Genomic DNA, 19,860 nt, shown 5'->3' on the forward strand with positions numbered 1-19,860 from the left:
TTCATTGATGTAGAAACATACCCCACCACCGCGCGATTTCCCCGTTGATTCTGCTTCGCTGTCCGCTCTGAATAGCTGGTAGCCGGGCAGATGTAGCGCGCTGTCCGGGATGAAGTCATTTAGCCACGTTTCCATGAAACACAAAACAGCAGAGTTTGAAAAATCCTTATTTGTCCGGTAGAGTAGAAGAAGTTCATCCGTTTTGTTTGGCAGAGAGCGCAGATTCGCCAGATGTATGCTAGGCAGCGCAGTTTTAAAGCCTCGCTTTCTGAGCCTGATTAGCGCGCCGGCTCGCTTCCCACACTTGCGCGTCCTGGAGTGCTTTGTTAGCGCCGCTGCGCCTCCGACTACGATGTCAAGTAAAATGTCCGAATAATCAAAAACCTGTAAAAGATCAGATGGTGTGCACTGCCGAATGTTCAGCAGTTCATCTCTTGTGAAACTGATTGTATGGGAAAAACATAAAACAGGACAAACTAACAAAAACACTAAAACAACTGGAGAGCTCCACACCGAGGCAGCCATCTGCGGTGCCATCTTGGATGTGATCAAGGTATGATTAATACTGTCATTAGTTTGTAATGACAGTATTGTTATTGTCTATGAAATGTTCCACGAGATGTTCTCTATATGATAGCATTAATGTTTTCTGTCTTGTATGTCAATGTCAGATTTGACACAGAAACAGCATACTTGTTACTTCACACCTTTATTTAGAAAATAAAATGATTTCAAAACAAAGGTCCTGAGAAGTTGACAAAAAGATTGTTAAAAAAAGAAACATTGTTGTGCGTTGTCAGTCATGTGGAGGTAAGCAAAACCCTCTCTCCCAAGAAAAACAACCAGAAAGTGCAGTACAGCATGGTTAAACTTCTTGAGAAAGTAACGTTACCGGGCACTGAGAGCAATGAATCACCTTCTACTGTCGAGTGCCCCGCTGGAATTAGCAACATGTTATGTTTTGTCAGACTAGTTTTTGCTGCTCTAATGCTGTTACGTTTTTTTTAATATGACGAAGAAATCATCATAGAAATATGCAGAAGCACTAGTTAAAAGATGCACTTCCCAATAAAGTTTAGTCATGAGAAGGCTAAAGAGGTTATTTTATTTTTTGAGGGGGTGGGGGGTAGTAATGTAACTAGTAATGTAATGAATCACTTTTGAAATTAAGTAATCAGACCAGAGTAATCAGTAATTTAATTACATTTCCAGAGTAACTTGCCCAACACTGGTCAGAAGTGAGAACGAGTTGTGTCGGGTTATGTCTGTAACTCCGGTAAACCTCATACGGGGCATGACCAATCAGTCTAGACTGGACATCACAGATGTGATTCATTCTGCACACAAATAACTCAGCCGTAACAAGAGGGAATGATTCACCAGACAAATGGCACTCCCGTTGTCAACACTACTCTAAAAGATAGGATGGATACCTCAAAATTAACAAAACTAGAAGAGTGTATTCAGGACATTAAACATTAGATGAATATCTTCTGCTAAATTCTGATAGGACATAAATATTACTTATCTGACCACATATCTTACAACTTGCAAATAGAAGGCTGCACTGTTACCTCAGCAAATATAGTTAAAGACCTTGGCGTTACATTGGACAGCAATCTGTCATTAAAAAAAACACATCTCAAACGTCACAAAAACAGCCTTCTTCCACCTTAGAAACATCGCCAAACTGCAGAACATTCTATGTATTTCTGATGCAGAAAAACATGTTCATGCATTCATGACTTCAAGACTCGACTATGGTAATGAACTACTAAGTGGTTGTCCTGCATAATCAATATAAAAGTTACAGATACCCAGTTTAAAAACTGTATGTTAACACAACACAAATCATTCATGTAGTCCCAACATGACTGAACATGAACAAATCATGTTTTGCCAATTTCTTTGTAAAGAATTGTGTTGATTTAACTTTGAATTAAGTCAATTGGACAAGCAGCAAAATTCATTTTTTTCCTGTGTATGAAAATAACTGTTCAAATGCAAACATACAGACAAATACGTTCAGTTAGTTTTATCAATGTACATCTTATTGATACATTTGCAATAATGCCATGTATTCAATGTATTTCAAAAATACCTATTTTATTCCTTTTTCTCTACACTTTTTCCCCTTGTGTCTCTACTGTAACGCTGATTAGACACGATGCAAAATTGTGAAAAGCTCTATAGAATTAAATGCAATAGAATTAAATTAAATTGAATACATCTAAATATTGCTTATACAGCTAAAAGTGTTGTTCATAATAAACTGTAGTAATAATGTTATCACCATTTACTTACTTTTAACATGCTCCAAACAGGTTTACCATTCTTCTGTGGAACATTTTACAGACCTGTTTATACAGTTCTTTTCTTTTAATAAGTGACAAGAGAAATATTCATAAATGTTCTGTTTTTTAAAAGGTGATGAAAAAAGTTTAAAGGGGTCATATGACGGGGCTAAAATGAATATTATGGTTTGTTTTAGATGTAATGCAATGTGTATACATGATTTAAGGTTAAAAAGCGTTGTATTTTCCGAATACCGTGCATGTTTGTATCTCCTCTCTGCCCCGCCTCTCTGAAACGTGCAGATTATTTACAAAGCTCATCGCTCTGAAAAGCGAGGTGTGCTATGATTGGCCAGTTAACCAGTGCATAGTAATTGGTGGAATACTGCAAGCGTGTGACGGAAATGTAACGCCTCTTACCATATTTGGAACATCGGGTTCCAAAGCAATTGTACTGACAGGTACACTCACCTTACTTGCGTATACATTTGTCTTTGTCAAATCATACCACGAAGCATTAAAAAGTGTGAGAGTAGCTAAAAATTGCAGGTATGTTGCAAAAATCTTCGTGTCAGATTTACAAAAACCTCTTGGCATTAAAAAAAACTCTCATGACCCTGTGTTTCTTAATGTGCACCCTGTGAGTTAATCATCTGCAGAAGCCCTGTTTCGTACATCTGTGCCTTCATGTTTTCTGGTTCCTAGTTGCTGTCCACGAGTCAGTCAGAGAGATGTCAGAGAGCAATAGCAATAACACAAATATAACACCATAATCCAACAGTTTTTTTAAACTGTCTTTGTATACACATGTGCTCAGAGAACAGAAGCAGAGATTGTGTGTTTGCATGTGTTTCTGCTGTATGGAGACAGATTGCTGTTTTGCATGGCTCTGACAGGTACGCCTGCTTAAGAAAAGCTGGCTAGAGCTCATTGATTCCACATTGGGTAATAATCCTACATCTGGCCATTCAGAACTAACCAGAAGTGAGGTTGGGGTGGATGTTTGGGGGAGGGGGTCGACCACACACATGCTTGGTAATGTCAGAGATCGGATGTGATTCTTTAGTGGCTGGGTCTTTGGGTAGTAATTGCTGATGTTGTCCAGGTCTCCGAAAGCCCCGTCCAGACCCACAATGCTTGTTCTGTAGCTGTGCGGTCTGCCATTCCTTCATAAAGTGTCATGTTCAACAAAAATGTTTTTTTAATGATCCTGACATGAGAAGTCCCGTTATCCTTTGACATATAAGAATTTAGTACTGTCATTAAAAAAAAACTCCTAACGTCCTTCTTATTAGAAAAAAAGACTACGCACTGATACCAAGCAGCAAAAACCACAGCTGATTTCCTCAGCTTTGTGACGTCAAATGCATGCCTGACTGCCTCACAGTCACACCAACACCTCAATGGCCACTTTAACATTATTGCCTCTTTGGCCTGTTCACTATAGCGCCAAGGGCCAGAAGTAAACAAGAGAGCAAGACAGTCACTGTTCCTTCATATTTAAAGGTCTTTTGGAAGATCTTTTAGTTGTTCTGTTAGATCAAGTGTCTCCAAACTTGTTCCTGGAGGGCCGAATGTCTTGCAGAATTTAGCTCCAACCTGCCTCCAAAGACTCCTTTTACTTTCTTCTGTTCATCGAATGACTATCTATTTTGAACCCCAAAACATGCCTGTTTATGCTGTTTTTAATTGCTTTTCAATATTTAAGACCAATATATTTGCTGGACTGACAGTACGATTCACAGTTTTGTAAAGCTTGCAGACACAATATCAAGGTAAATATCTACAAATATACTACAAACTTGAAAAACACATCTTTAAATCTTTATGTTTTGCAACCAGGAACATGCATGCTTAATAATTGCTGTGGACCTGACAGAGTTAACCCTTAGTAAACCAGTTTAGTCTAATGTTTGCCATTATGGTGTGGCATACTGTACTTGAGTAAGAACATAACAATGAAGAAAAAAAAAACACCACAAAGTTAATCTGTTGCTACCGAGAGTATGTGAAATTATGCTCACCAAACCATGTTTGCGTAATAACATGATTCATTCAAGATTCATGAATGTCATTTGTGTCCTTCTACAGTCTGACACCAGTCCTTCAGGAGACAAAATCTTCCTCAAGGATATTTGTTAACCGTACCTTCACGCCCCATGTCAACCCCATATTTTCTCTTTCAGCAGAACTATGAGATTGACCGCCTAACAAGTATTTTATGTGTGTCCACCTGGAAGGTCCAGCTCTGTTTATGTAGGAGTAATTGCGAGCTGATAGTACATAGCCCTGTTTTGCCAAACCTTCTCTTGTTAATCCAGCTTTACAAAAACTAGATATGGCCTGACCCCCAGCCTCGGCCCCATTCAATGGGAGTTGATCATTCTCTCAACTGTGCTGTTTTTTGGGGAGGGGGACATATGCATTTTGGACATAATCTGTCCAAATATCCGTCTCTCCACCTTCAGACGTGTCGAGGTGATGGCAACAAGACCTTGGCTGTAATTTCCAGAAATTGCTTCAGTCTTAAATTATATTTAATTGGCCTCTGAGTTGGGTTACAGGGAGTTGCTTCCAATCACATCCACACGGACTGAAAGACTTCACTCACTTCTGTGAAACAATGGCATTGAGTGCTTACCAACATCAGAACCAATGCCAAAGGTTACCACACAGCTCATGCAAAACATCCGAATATGGCGTCCCTGTACTGTAGGACAGCACTTTGTTTTTGAAAGAATTCTTGAGGTAGAAATGATTTTGAACATTTCCTAACTGAAATCATTGGAATTGCTGAAGCATGGTGAGAGCTTCAGGTAGCATCTCTTCTCAAAGATTAAAAACAGGGAGCTCCTTTGTCACACAACAGCCTCTTTAATACCAGGCTGAACTGCAACCTGAAGCTTTTGAGTAGCCAGTTTTAACCAGCGTCTCCTTACATCATATAGGTCCAAATGATATAGCTAAAACAAAACTTTGTTTTTGCAACCTTGTGAACATAGTGTATTCCTAGAAATACAATTGGACACCCGAGGTAGTAAAAATATTTGTATAATTTGATTAATAACTCTAATATAACTGACTAAATGTCTCAATAATGTCACTTGGTTTATCTCATTTATTTTTCATAATGTACATGAATCACTTCACATGAAATGACTGAAGATTTTAAAGGTTTAAATTTGATGTATTTGTCATCATCAGTTCAGAAATCTTTTTACATAGAAAGTGATTATAATCTTACTAGACCATAATTTGTTTCAGTTAGTACAAAATGAGTACTAATATTACTATTACTAGTACTACTACATTTACATTGATTCATTTGGCAGACGCTTTTATCCAAAGCGATTTACAAGCAGGAGAGAATCTAACATTTTGTCAACACGCTAATCAGTACCGGTACTTTACAAGGCCATATTACTAGGATTAAAGCTGAAGTAATTAAGGGAGAGAACGAACGACATGATTTTTTTTCTTTTAATTAGACATAAAACATAGACAGTTGTTGATTAGTCAAATAAATGCGAAACAGGTATGTTTTGAGTTGTGAAGGATGCTGCAGTTCGAGTAGAGGCTGGCAGTTCATTCCACCATAGGGGAACTGAATGAGTAAAGGTTTTTGCTAATATACTACTAATACACATTTCTTTAATAATTTGACATACACAGCGCTTACCAGTCTGATTACAAACTTAGACAATAAAAACATTCATACAGTTAACATTCATATATGCTGCTGCCGCCACGAACACAAGTGCTGCGGGTGACCCGGGTTTGAATCCCGGCTCAGGGTCCTTCCCCAGCTCCTGAACCTCTATCTATCTCATCCCATCATTTCCTGTCTCTCTACATTGTACTGTCTGGCAGAAACTGTAAAAAGGCCCAAAAAACATTTGTCTCATATTGAGAAAAGTTGGTGCCACCAGTAAACGGTGTGTTTTGCATGACAGTACCAAGCATGGACAACTGGATTGCGGTCCTCTTGGCATTGCTGGTCCACTGGCACTAACCAGCATAAACCAGCTTGGACTTCACAACCAGTGTTGCTCAAGGGTGACCACCACCCAACAAACCAAATGTGGGACATGTACTAACTCTGTGTGGGACACCACTCAGTGCTTCCCCCAAGGTGTGTAATCCAGTGGGAGATAAATTACTGTTTGACTAACTGAGATTAGGCTAGTCACTAAGGCATATTGGATTTTAATTTTGCTTTTGCTTTTGCTCATATGCAAAACACAAAAAAACTATACATTTTTGTTATTAAGTTAGGTTTACATCTGAAACTATGCAATAAAATTGTTGCGATGATTGTGAGGTGATGATTGACACACATAGCGACGTTCTGTCGTCTCGTAGCCATGAAAAAGAATATAACCCATTGGGTATCTGCTCTTTTTCAAAGACCGTTTTGTCCATCTAAAACACCCGCTGGCAGGTGTGCTTTGTTTTGTTTATGCTCTGAAGGCTGTTTCACAGAGCGCTATTTTGCTGAGTTGCCATGTTCGTTTATTTTTAAGCGCTTTTATGCTTATTGTTCACTATTAGATCATAAAGCTTGGCACTTTAGGTGTTAAAAATCATCAGCTGTGGATATCACAGTGGAGATTTTTTTATGATGGATTTTTAAGGTTAGCCTATTTTCTCAGAGGTTATTTTCGGCTTGTCTTTGTTTGCTGTTTTTTCTATGAAGATCTGGTAACACTGTCACTTTAGCGAAGGGCTCATGAGAGCGATTAGCCCTGTGTCAAAATGTGCGAAAGTAAAGACTTCTTTTACTGTTCGTTTCCTTACATATAGACAAAGACACACCTCTGATGGGCTGATAACTATTGTGGCATGTTCATGCTAAATGCTGCCTCCGAAGTCACAACAAGTCACCTGCCTTGGTGTCACTGCCTTGTTGTGACAAGTCACCTTGCAGTGCAGTGACGTCTATCAAGTAAGGGTATTGTTGGCAGTGGAAGCCGGATCAGGGTTTGCTGTCCTGAACTTTACCATCGTGTAGTGTACTGTACCATACTGCTCAGTGAAAAAGAGCTGTTAGACAACTATTAGCAGCATTTTCCTGAAAATATAATATGCTGTATGCTCTTAATCAGCCACTGGTCTGTGTTAGCATCATTTTGTTCTATGATAGGCCTACTTACATTTTCGTTCCCGCAGTTAATCAATTTTGTTTTACTGTAGGTCTATAGAATAGATGTAATATGCACTTTTCGCTCGATTTATAATGGTGTCATTTAAAAAATACACACACAACTATGATGTCACATTCAGCTACCACACATTCAAGTTTAAAGCAGTCCTGTCTCATATGACTGTAATGTATGTCTTTCTGTTTGTGTCCCTCCCCTCTCTCATTGCTTTGTGTGTCCAGGTGGGTCATTTTCTGTGGGAACGTCCTGTGTCTCGGCTTCTCTTTCCACTCCTATCTCATTGATTTCTGGTTCTCTGGAGCTTCAGCAAACAACAGCGTTGTACCATATCGAGCCGATCACCTCGCATTTCCTGAGAGCTACAATACCGCTTCAGCTCACAGGCTCTACAGTTCGTGTCATTAGCAATGGGTGGGCAGACACTTTGATTATAGGAAGTGCCCAAGGCTTCAGATAAGAAGCAGGGGTTTGGACAATGCAGCCCGACTGATCCATCACTCAACTGAAACTTTGCTTTGTTCCAAAAGTCTGATGCATTACTTGATGATCTTGTCAATATATTTGAGGTATTCGTGGTAACAGGAGGTTTCTTCTATGACAGCATCATGAAAACAATCTACATAGCCAGTAACTCCACGAATGGCCACACACACTAGAGAAACAGTTTACTACAAAAGAGTTTGAGATTAGCATGTGGTTGAGGAAATGATACAATAAAAAATGACAAAAATATAATACAGTCTTTACAGTACTGGAAGCTAATAGTAAATGTTATGTTATTCGAATGTAGAGTAACGTTTTTTTTTTCGTTCTTTCTGTCAATGTCTATTGTGGTCTTCTGTGGCTTTATAAAATCAGTAAAGATAATCTAGTGTTTCACAAGCCTTAAAGATCATTTGCAGCGCACCTGTGTGACATCGAGAGTGTCTCGAATGAAAGGTTCACCCTGCACAAACCCCCACTGACAGACCCGTGTCCATCATTCCTGCCATATTAAAGCTGGGGTCATAGGTCATGGTGTTGGCCAGATGACAGTGTGCTGTCAGTGCAGCTAATTGTATGCCTGTTGTCCCGTCATGTCATTATCACATTCGCTCTTAGTGAGATAAGTTTCTCATTGTGACTCGAACAATAGCTTCCATTGGATTCAGGTAAACTAATATTGTCTTGTTTAGGGGTGAAGCTATGCTGTGTGTCAGTTTACATGGCTATGATCATTTTAGCGTTCTTAAGACCATTATCACTATACCATTGCTCATGATTAGTGACTTAAACAAATCATGCAGAGCAATAAGCAAGCACATTCATTCTGAAGTCATTACAGTAGATGGTGAAATCAAACCTAGGCTGTAACAGACTTTATGAATGACCCGAGCCACATCTGCAGACCAAATTATAGAGAGTTTTCAGACTTGGGGCCTCATTTATAAAATGTTGCGTAGAAACTGTCCTAAATTAGATTTTACTATAATTTCTCAAAGTGCGTATGTGTGATTCATAGAATGAACGTACGCATAGAAAACGCGTGTACGCCTCTCTATCAGATGTGAAGTCTATAAATTGCAAATGATCCTGAAATTGGGTGCAGCTGAACAGTTTCAGATCTCCGCCTTTTAATGATATCTAATTAATTTCATTGATATATAAAAGAGCATCAGTCAACATCCAAATCCTTTACGAGCGGCGAGAATGACTTATATTTCCAAAAACCTGCAGCACTCGGACAAGCAAAAGTGCGTACGTCTGCTCAGACCCCGATGTGGCGCTAAGCACTTTTCCACATTGAAGACCGTTTTTATAAATATGAAGGTTGTCGTAGATTTTTGCGTACGCACACTTTTACGATCAAATCTGTGTGTATGCACGTTTTATAAATGAGGCCCAGAAGTTTGTTTGTCTTCAACGAGTGACTGAATTGTTATAATGCTTTTTACGGACCGCTCTCCATCTCCCATGATGCATCGTGAGGCGACCACCTGATTGGAATCAAATGGAGGACACTGACAGTTAACACCACAAACGTATGTTTGTACACTTGTGTTCGTTATTGTTGACAGTTTTTTCTACTTTTAAAGAATGAATGTTATTAAATATAATATACGTAAAGGTAAGTAAACACAACAAGCAGTTGTTTTGTTCTCTTTAGTACAATAATCGTGACAAATAAAGCAAAAAAGAACCTTTAGCATTTTACAAAACAATTCTTAAAGCCACACAGGTGTAATTTAAGGTAGGTGTTATGTTTATGACGGTACTGTCCAACGCATGGTAAATACGGTAGCGTCTGTAGTCGCACATTCATTTTCAGAGTGAACTAGGGATCGGTTTCAGAAGCAAAATATGTGTGTGAGAGGAATTTGCATGTGCACAAACGTTCCCCTCAACGGTCAGCACCGATCTTTAGCTAAGAGGCATTTCTAGATGTACATGTGTACATGAAATGGCTTTGGTGAAGATCTGAGTGTATTGTTGTGTGACTGCACTTACAGTACATGCAGGGAGTCTCTGGAAGTGTCATCAGTGTAGTTGGTAACAGTTTGTTTGACATTCCAATGCTATCAGTTTGGAAGAATAACATGTTTGCTCTCAAGTCGGCTGCTGATACATCAGCGTTAGTCAATAAAGTAAATCTTCCTTAATTGCATTCTTTAAACAAAACTCATTTTCAGCCTGACAAAGAATGTTATTGAGTCTTAAGGCCACTTTGACTCTTTCCTTTATTCATATATTGACATTTGTACACCCTGGGAAAGTTTGGTGAAAACATATTAAAGTGTCACTTACAGGGTCTATGTTTTACGTAATCCACTCCTGTATGACAAATTCAATTCATTATGTTAAAAAAATGCATGTAGACAAAAATTGGACACACCTACATTATTATTATTTCTCACATTTTAGAATAATGGTGTGGAATTTATTTAATGGACAAATGGTATTTATGGTGTGAGGAGTGTAAATAATGTTCTTCTTACAGTATATGTACACGCATATAGGATTAAAAAGATCCTTCTTCGCAGTAGCTGATTTGACAAATTATCCTCACTAATTACAAAATAAATAGGCTTAGTTAACTATTTTCATGCATTAAAGAAGTTCATGATAAACATAAAGTCAGTCAAATGTATCCAAACTTTTGACTGTGGAAGTAAGAATCCAAGAATTCTCAATGAGTTTATCATGTCTCCTTGACATCATGCCAAGTATCCAAGTGCCTACATATACTAAAACCTTGTATACAGTAATACGTTTTCATTTGAAAATGTATCTTTTTCTCTCCGTTTTGGCTTTACATCCAACCTGAGACAGAGTTTTTGTCAACGAAAACAGAGCTTTTTGAAACGCTCCCCAAAGTGGATGAGTTTGAAAATGCCATTTTCACTTAACAACAGTTTTGCCAAAGGGCGTTTTCAAATGAAAACATATTAGTGTGCACAAGGTTTTTGTGTGCTGATTTTCTGCATAGTTTTTATGTTAATGGAGCTTGGGTTTAAAATCGATTTGTCTTGATTGTAGCATTATACTGAATTTGAGAAGACATATGTGCATGTTACTAAAGTGTGTGAGCTATAATTTTCAAATACACTGACCTGTAATCAGCAGTATTACCACGGGTTCACACTGCACGCGTGAGCAGCGCCTTCAGAGTTTGTACAGCGTGACAGCAGCTGCTTCAAAGGTAAAAGGTGAGCAAGACAACCATAAATGTGGTACTGCTAGAGCTATAGCTGTCTGTGTATTATGTAATAAGATAAAATAAAGTTTATAAATCATCATCTGGCTAGTTTACTGGCGTGATTTTATACACCATACTTTCACGTAAACTGAATAATTAAAAATGAATGGGAACATCATCTAAAAATGTGTGGGGTTTTCTACATACTTCTAGTCTTGCAAAAACAACAGACTCGCTTATGCTGTGCATTTTGAGCAATTGTATTTTAAAATAATTATAGAAAAATAAACAATAAAATAACAAAAGTCTGCTGTCACTTTAACTGAGCATGAGCGTGCTGCTCAAGCGACGCTCCTGCTTGACCTGCTCCCGGTGTGAAAGCAATCATTCGTTAACATGCACGGCGAAAAAAATATGCGCTACTAGGGTTCCTCAAATCTTACCCTGGAGTGCCAATGCCCTGCAGAGTTTAGCTCCATCCCTGATCTAACACATCTGAGCAATCTAATCAAGGTCTTCAGGACAAAGCCACTTTGGAAGCATGGAACCTTTAGTCAAAAAACCCATAGCTAACGGCTAATGCTAACGCTGCGGCTTCCAATAGTAAAAAAATGGAAACAGCTAGCTATATTAGCTGGTTACATTAAAAATCCATTGATATCGCTGATACTGCTGTTTCAACACAGTCTCACAGGAATTCGTGACATTGTCACGTACTGTAATCTATTAATTCGTGTTTACTGACACGAATTTCTCCTTTTTTTCGTGTCAGTCAGCACGACTTTTTTCATGTCACCTAGCACGACTTTTGATCTAATGTATTTTAAAACGCGGTATCTTTCATATGTATAAATTTATATCAACACAATCTGATGGGAATTCATAGCTATTTTACAAGGTGGTTCATTCGTGTGAATTCCTATTTCCTACGATCTCATTGGTATGTTTTGACTTTTCCCCTGTGACGTTGAGTTTAGGGGCAAGGTTAGGGGAGCCATTTATCATTGCTTTGCCACCTCGTGAAACTCACGTTTTTAGCTAAATTAGACTTTACGGTTGTCATTTTAGGGTTTGGGGTGGGAGGAGAGCCATGAGGGAACGGTGCGAGGCCGATGACGCGAGTGATAATGAGTGTCAGCTGCACGTTGCACCGGTCTTGCATCTCTCACGGAGGAGCGGAAGCATAAAAGGACGAGCGACAGGAGTGAAGGAGAGAGAGGACCAGGCCTGGACATTGTGTTAAGTTTTATTTATGTTTGTGTGGCCGGCAGTTGACCGTAAGGCAGCTGTCCCTTTACTTTTGTTTTGTTGTTGGTTTATTTTATTAAAAGTTTGATTTAATGTTCGCCGGTTCCCGCCTCCTTCCCGTTTACTTCTAATTTTGTTACAATCAGTTTTATTGTTTTATGGACATCAGCAGCATGCATTTTTCTATATGAAAACAGAAATTTTAATAAAAATATAACTTAAATACAACTAGGTTGTATAACGAAGCAAACAGCATGGTTTGAAAAGAAACAATCAAACATTATACAACAAATAATTAAAATACAATTTGTCAAATGAACAATTCACGCCCATTTTATCACTACATTCCTGGAAAAACAACGCCACAAATGCATAAATTCAATATTTAGCAAATAAACGCTTAACTTATCATATGTTCTCTCTGCAATGCTTATCTGGTTGTCAATAACTCCACCTCTCACTTCCGTTCTGTAGCTGTGGTTCAGAAACTGCGGTTTTGAACCTTCTGCAGCTGAATACATCTCGTGGCTTTAGCGGTACGCAGGAAAGCAGACCAGAGGGTGTTTCTTTCGGCTGGATGCCAATAGAAGAGAAGTTTCACTACACTGAATAAATCGCTTTTGTGAGGAAACAGCTGTTCATTTAAGGAATCAACTGCCTGTCCATTAATGTTCAACATGTTTTACACTAAACAATACTTTCGTTGGGGAGGATATGTCAATTTTACTATGATAAAATGTTTATTTTTTAAGAGAAGGCAGAGTAGCGAATGTTGCGACAGGCAGGACTCACTTACGGCATTATCGTAGATTTTTATTGTAATATTGAATGATGGATTTCAGGTTTTAGCAGTTATGAGAACACTTGCATTGTAACTAAAACTGCATGTACTGTATGCATATGACGCTGATGCAATTTTATGAAAAAGAGGACATGAGTATTGTAAAATATTATATTGTATATTTGTTATTGAATGAAGTTGAAATGTTTGAATAAATACATTTGAAATGTAATGACTTTTGCACTGTTGCGTTGATCACGACAATGCAATTTAACGAATAAGGTAAAATAAACAAATAAAAAGGTATGGTTTCTTTGACTTCCAGATTTCAACAAATAAATTGCATTTACAATTACGGTCATGTGGTGTATTTTAAACCATAACAATATCAGCATAATCAACCAAATCCCTTTTCTTGTGCAATATGTATTGACAATACAAACAAACAAATCCACACGAAACTGTGAGACGTAAACTGTTACAGACTGTCATAAAACAGTGAACTCTAGCCACTGACGCCACTGCCTGATAATGCCTCACGTGATCCATGTTAGCCATTACGCTTTTTCCTGTGGTAAGTATTGCAGACCCTTCCATCTCTCTATATAAGAGTATCTATTTATTTTATTTTATTTCATTTATAACAGGGACAATGCATATTAATAAACATTACTGTAAATATGCCAGAGTTAGCCAAAAGGCATTTTCTCTGTTCAGGATGTGATCAGGGTTTGAGCTAAACTCTGTAGGGCGCTGGCCCTCCTGGACCAGATTTGAGGAACCCTGATATATTTGCATCAGTAAACAACAGGCCTCTGTTGAGCTCTTCAGCGCTAGCAAGAGTTAAAGGCTTCAAAGAGATTTTTAAAAAGTCATTGTTGTTATGACAACAGGCTTAAAGCACCTGTGACACTTGACCCTAAATGCGACCTTTCAGTGCAGATAGATCTACTCACCTTCTACATCTTTCACAAGAATCTGAATTCGTTACACATTATTATATTAAGTTATATTATAACTGTAATGTATTGGGTAACTGTTGTTTGGGGATGTTTCTTTAAGAGAGCTGAATGGGGGTAGGGAAGTAGGGGGGGGTGTTCATGATACCAAAAAACGTGGCAGTTCAGCCAGGTAGTAGGGGATGTAGTTATAACAGCCACATGTACTGTTGATGATGTTCAGTAAAGGTTCTTAAATGTTACCTGTCTACTCCGTCATTGAAGAATATTACATTGGCGACGAGCGGAGCCGGACCGCTGTGTGCAGATAAGTGATTGGGGGATAACAAGTGTATGCGAACATGGCTATGCTGGGCCGTATCGAAGAGTTTGATGACTGTGCTAATTATTCTTTTGAGGAATACATTGAAAGACTGGAATGTTTTTTTCATGCAAACAACATTGAGGATTAGGACAGAAAACGCTCTGTGCTACTGAGTGTGTGTGGTGCAAAGACGTATTCCACTTTACGTTCAGTGCTTGCCCCGACACAACCGTCTACTGTGACTTATGCGAACATTGTGGCTGCTTTAAAACGCCATTACAGTCCAGCGCCATCAGAGATCGTGCAGCGTTTCCACTTCCATAATTGTAAACAGTAACCACATCAAAGTATTTCTAACTACATTGCTGAGCTTAGACGTTTGTCAGTGCACTGTGCGTTCGGAGATCAGCTAACCGCCCCGATGAGGGGCTACAGCGCCGCTTATTGGCTGAACCTACGCTTACGTTTAAAGAGGCAGAAGAAAAGGCTCTGGCTGCTGATGCAGCCCTGTTAAACACTCGCCTCCTTCGTCAACAACAAAACGAATCGCAACCGAATGATGATATTCATTATGCAGCTCACGCTTCAGTTCATAAAACAGCGGCACAAACTGAAACTCCAAAGTGTGACAAACCATGCTTTAGATGTGGTGGCCAGCATACTCCACAAGCTTGTAAGTTCACCACGGCAGTATGCCATTACTGTAAGAAAAGGGGACATATAGCTCGGGTGTGTTTAACAAGAACCAAGCACAATACTGGACAAGGTACAGGAAATACAAAAGCGGGGCAGAGTACAGATATCATAACGCATGAACAGCAAAATGAATACTATGTTTACCACACTACAGGAACATTAAAAAAAGGGGGCAGAAGCCATATTTGGCCACTGTTGTCCTAAATGGAAAAGCACACACGATGGAAGTGGATTCCGGAGCAGCATGTTCCCTGATTAGTGAGCACACTTATCACTCGTTGTGGCCTGATCAACTTCCGGAAATGCACCAAGACAAGGGAATACTAAAACAGTGGTCACAAGCAACTTTGGAATTGAAAGGATATATGTTTGTGGAAGTAAGGTACAAGGGCACAGAAAAGACTCTTCCTTTGTTTGCCAAGGGCAGGGCATTAGTCTGCTGGGACGAGGCTGGTTTGAACCACTAGGGATATCAGTGGAAGGGATACATGGCATACAGTTGCAGTCTCTGGAGGACATCTTGACTGAATATGCAGAGGTTTTTCAGGACATTGGTGCCTGCCGAGCAGCCCCAATCTCTATTGACATTGATTCCACAACGACCCCACTTTTCTTTAAGGTACTGCTAGTTCCTTTTGCTTTATGGCCACAACTAGATGAGGAGCTGGATAAGTTAGTGGCACAAGGGATTTTCGAACCTGTGCGACATGCAAGATGGGCCACACTCATAGTGACAGTAGCAAAAAAGGATGGGGGTCTGAGAATTTGTGGTGACTATCGTTCCACTGTGAATACAGCTGTTAAGCCGGATGTGTACCCTTTACCCACAGCATCTGAACTTTTCTCAAAACTAGCTGGGGGAGTATTCTTTACTAAACTTGATTTGAAACAAGCTTACCAACAACTTCCAGTGGATGACAAAGCAGCAGACTTGCTAACTATTAACACCCATCGTGGCCTTTTCCGACCTCGGCGATTGCAGTTTGGAGTGTCAACAGCTGTTTCAAATTTTCAGAGATTTATGGACACTCTGTTCGCTGGAATTCCAGGAGTCCAGCCATATCTGGATGATATCCTAATTTCAGGTAAATTCATGGAAGACCACAATGCGCAGCTAAAGGCTGTTTTTAAGCGTCTTGCAGAAGCTGGTCTGAGGCTGCAAAAAGAGAAAAGCATTTTTGCAGCGACTCAAGTTGAGTTTTTGGGGTTTCGAGTGGATAAGGATGGAGTTAAGCCAACTCGTGAAAAAGTGGAGGCTATTCAGAAAGCCCCGGCTCCACAAAACAAAACAGAGCTCCAGGCCTTTTTGGGGCTACTGAACTTTTATAACTGTTTCCTTCCCCACAAAGCTACAGTCATGGAACCCCTGCATCGCTTGCTGGATCACTCTGCCACGTGGCAGTGGGGAGCCAAACACGAAACAGCTTTTACGCTAGCAAAACAGCTGCTGCAAACAGATAAGGTGCTGGTGCATTATGACGAAAAAAAAACACTGGCAGTGGTCTGTGATGCCTCACCATATGGTCTTGGTGCTTTATTGTTCCACATGGAATGTGATGGCCAGGAAAGACCCATCTGTTTTGCTTCCAGAACAATGTCTTCCACTGAACGGAATTATGCCCAGATTGATAAGGAGGCTTTGGCTGTCATTTTTGCAGTCAGGAAGTTTCATCAGTATCTTGCAGGTCATCATTTTGTGATTTTTACTGACCTCAAACCCTTGCTGGGCCTTTTACACCACTCCAAGCCAATGCCTGCTGTTCTGTCACCACGGATGTTACGATGGAGTGTGATCCTTGGAGCTTATGACTATGAGCTATGTTACATACCTGGGAAAAACATCTGAAATGCTGATGCCCTGAGCCGTCTGCCCTTGCCCGGGTTACACCCCCACCCTTGGAGGTTTTGCTACCGGAAATGGTGCCAGACGCGCCTATGCATGCGATCAAATTGCTAGCCTCACGCTCAAGCACCCTGTTTTGTCACGGGTGTTACGCTGGGCCCTGCATGGATGGCCAACTGATATGAGAGACAGCCAATTCAAACCCTTTCTGTTGCGCCGCCATGAGCTCTCTGCCCACAAAAACTGTTTGCTATGGGGAAGCCGTGTTGTGGTTCCGGACTTGGCGAGGGCAGAAGTACTTGCCATGTTACATGATGCTCATCCTGGCATTGTGCACATGAATGGACTCGCAAGGAGTTATGTGTGGTGGTCAGGTATGGACAAGGATATAGAGGAGACTGTCAGAGCATGTGATACCTGTCAGAAGTCATGTCATGCACCACCCAGGGCAAATGTGCACCCTTGGGAATGGACAACGAAAAGTTGGTCCAGGTTACACGTTGACTTCGCAGGCCCCTTTCAAGGTAAACTATTTCTCGTAGTAGTTGATTCGCATAGCAAATGGCTCTAAGTATCTCTGATGAGCTCCACGTCATCGTCTGCTGTTATTAACACACTGAGACTTCTTTTTGCAACACACGGCTTGCCTGATGTCATAGTATCGGATAATGGGGCTGCATTCACCTCTGCACAGTTCCAGGAGTTTGCTGAACGGAATAGCATTCGACACATCACCACAGCGCCGTATCATCCAAGTTCAAACGGACAAGCTGAGCGCATGGTGCAGACTGCGAAGGAGTCTCTCTCCCGCATCACCAAAGGTGATTGGCAAACTCGACTTGCTTGCTTCCTGCTGTCACAGCACGTCACACCCAACTCGGCAACAGGTAAAAGCCCTGCTGAGTTGCTCATGAATCGGCGACTAACCACTGCCCTTGACAGGCTACACCCTGATTATGAAAGCAACATGCACCACAGGCAGGATAGTTCCTGCTGACAAATGCCAGGACAATGTAAGGAAATTCAAACTGAATGACATGGTGTACATGAGGAGTTACACCAAGGACCCCAAATGGATACCGGGGATCATTGTGGACATCACAGATCCTTTGTCGTACAAGGTCAGTGCCTATGATGGACAGGTACACAGAAGGCATGTTGATCAGCTACGGGAAAGAGTGTCAACTGTTGCCAACTCATCAAGGCCAGAGCCCAATGGCTGCACTGATCGTTTACCTGAGACCGTAGCATCTGGAATGCCTGAGCCACAGCCACCAGCACCAAATGAGGGAAGCCTTGAACCTGCTGAGAATGGAAATGGGTCGGAAGGCATATCTGGGACTCCTGGCCTGCGGAGGTACCCTGTAAGAGATCACCATCCTCCAAAAAGATTTGCAGACTTTCTGGACTGGGGAAAAGGAGTGTAATGTATTGGGTAACTGTTGTTTGGGGATGTTTCTTTAAGAGAGCTGAATGGGGGTAGGGAAGTAAAGGGGTGTGTTCATGATACCAAAAAACTTGTCAGTTCAGCCAGGAAGTAGGGGATGTAGTTATAACAGCCACATGTACTGTTGATGTATGTTCAGTAAAGGTTCTTAAATGTTACATGTCTACTCATTGAAGAATATTACAATAACAACATAAATCTTCAAGCAAATCACCTTTTTCCATGTATGTCAATACTTCATTTCTCCAAATGTAAATTATACAATAAATACATACTTTCAACATTACACTTTTGCTCCTGCCAGGTTTGTGCAGGAACCTTGGAAAAATAATGGGCTTTCCATGCGTTTTTTTTTTTTGCCATGCTAAAGGAAAGCCTGACCTATTAAACACACATAGAGAAATAAGTGGTCGAGTGTCATGCATGCAAAAACACTTATTGTTTTTCCACAATGCATAATGGCCTAAAAGCTTAGCTGTATTTTGGTGCTGCAAACATTCTCTTGCAAGTAGGGATACACAGAATGTTCGGCAACCGAAAATATTTGGCCGAAAATAGCAAAAAAGCATGTTCGGCCAAATAAGTGAAATATGGCCGAACACATTTACCGAATATGACGTCTGATGCGATCAAGCAGCAACCAACGCGGAGAGAGAGACGGGCACGCTTTATTAACGCAGAAAATGTGTCGGCAGTGTGTGGAAGCATTTTAAAGTGTCAGAGAAAGACACGACACGGGACCTGCGGCACGGGAGTACATTTCCGGACAAAAGCGTTGTTACCGGTAGACTGTGGTCTGAAGCCACGCCACTCCCGACATCCTTTGACATCGCACAGTGGTGTTGTGCACAGAGTTCCCTGTACTAAACAACTTGGAATGTCAAGCTATGTCTGTGCATCCCTAGTACACCTTTTGAGAAAACAGTCAGTTTGATTTTGTCGGCTGAGTTTAGAGAGAAGTGAACTGAAATGGTTGTCAGTCAGCCTCAGTCTTATGTTAAATGAAACGTTTTAATGAACTACTTTGTTGTAGGCAAACAGAGTACATTACATTCTTTCTGCAGTCAGTTAGTCCATTGAATGCTTGGTTTGCTCAATTTTATATTTTAAGTTCAATTACATTGAAAAGCAAGACAAAATATTCATTCAGTTCATGCAATAGTGAAAAGAATAGCTAAATAAATAGAAGAAATGCGAAAAAAACTGGTTCGGTATTCGACCAAGTGTTTAATTTTTATTCGGTTTCGGCCAAGAATTTTCATTTCGGTTCATCCTTACTTGTGTGGGATTACAAATTTATACAATGTTATATTTAGGTTAAAGTTATGTACATTATCTTTCACATTTTGAGGTAAAGATGCTTACATTCTATGAATATCAAGTCAGGCAGCCCAGATGTCTGAAACATTACCCTTTTGTCTTTATTCACTTCCTGACCATTGGGCAGGGT

The 19,860-nt window shown here is 40.2% G+C and overlaps 1 pseudogene; it reads left to right on the forward strand.

Moving 5' to 3' along the window:
* The first annotated feature begins 14,461 nt into the window (after window positions 1-14,461).
* Window positions 14,462-18,390, forward strand: LOC130561784 (uncharacterized protein K02A2.6-like; annotated as a pseudogene).
* The last annotated feature ends 1,470 nt before the right edge of the window (window positions 18,391-19,860 follow it).

This window comes from Triplophysa rosa, linkage group LG11 (genome assembly GCF_024868665.1).
Source record: "Triplophysa rosa linkage group LG11, Trosa_1v2, whole genome shotgun sequence".
Lineage (NCBI taxonomy): Eukaryota > Metazoa > Chordata > Actinopteri > Cypriniformes > Nemacheilidae > Triplophysa > Triplophysa rosa.